Source organism: Alligator sinensis, unplaced genomic scaffold, assembly GCF_000455745.1.
Source record: "Alligator sinensis unplaced genomic scaffold, ASM45574v1 scaffold678_1, whole genome shotgun sequence".
In the NCBI taxonomy this organism is placed as follows: Eukaryota; Metazoa; Chordata; order Crocodylia; family Alligatoridae; genus Alligator; species Alligator sinensis.
Window position 1 is genome coordinate 1,910,243 of NW_005842006.1, and position 1,073 is coordinate 1,911,315.

Consider the following 1,073-nt stretch of genomic DNA (forward strand, 5'->3'; position numbering starts at 1 on the left):
TGCACACGCTGGCTGGGGCCAGGCTGTGGGCGCTGACAGGAACCCAGTGTGGGCTTCCCTGGGGCAAGCAGGTGGGGCTTGGCTCCATGAAGAGCACTGCAGGGGCAGCCATGGGCCAGATCCAGTCACTTGGTGGGAAGGATCTGGCCCACAGGTTGTATTTTGCCCACCCCTGGGCAAGAATGTTTGCACAGTTTAGTGCATCTGCTTTAGTGACCCAATTAAAGTAAAATATTTGAGTAATGACATGATCAGTAGCACCCTTTTAGGGTCCAAGAGAAATCCCCCCCTTTATCAGATTTTCTAGCACTTGAGGCTTATGAAAGCCAGTCTCTCCACAAGGAATCTCAAATGCAACAACTACAGAAGGGGGAGGGGTGCACACACAAGAGTGGAGAAGTTTTACTTTTCAAAGTGGGGCAATGGATGTCTTTTTATTTTTTTCTGATCTTACAGCAAATGAAAAGGTATCCTTCAGTCTCACTTAGCTAAGCGGAAGATACCCAATCAGTATAAAAATTGAGTATCCCTGGGCTGGAAAATGTCATTAAAGCATATTTGCCTGACTGGAATTAAGCTAATTAGAAATGGTTAGCATCTGATCCAATGAACTATATTAGAGAGAAATCCATTACTTCCAAGGAATCAGATCCCTGAAGTGCTGAGCTGATGGTATTAAAGTAAGTGATTACACTGCCATTTGACAGTGCCAGGAAAAGGGGGTTTGGAACCAAAACAGTCATTTCTTTTCTTCTCCTCCCAAGCTCACTGATGTGACTGTGCTTATGAAGATACAGAAGAGAAAGAGCAGAAATGGGAGGAACTTGGAGACAGTTGCCATATGCAGCATTGTTCAATGGCAACACTGAAGAATTTTCAAGAAAGGTAACCTGGGGAGTATCCACACTAACATCTGCTCCTATTTCAGGAAGTGGTGCACAGGTGTGGATAAGGGTACAATGACAGCACAACCTTAGCTATCTTGTCAGGTAGCAGGGAAGGCTCTGGTATCTTGGAATATCTGCATGGCTTGGGAGTCATGTGCCCTGTCCCCCGCAGTAAAACTGCAGTCC

At 45.8% G+C, this 1,073-nt stretch overlaps 1 long non-coding RNA gene across 1 annotated transcript in view; it reads left to right on the top strand.

Moving 5' to 3' along the window:
• Nucleotides 1–824, top strand: part of LOC102368519 — a 35,349-nt gene extending 34,525 nt beyond the window's left edge. Inside the window, exon 3 of the long non-coding RNA XR_323610.1 lies at nt 765–824. This is a non-coding gene — a long non-coding RNA (uncharacterized LOC102368519). The remainder of the gene's footprint in view (nt 1–764) is intronic.
• The last annotated feature ends 249 nt before the right edge of the window (nt 825–1,073 follow it).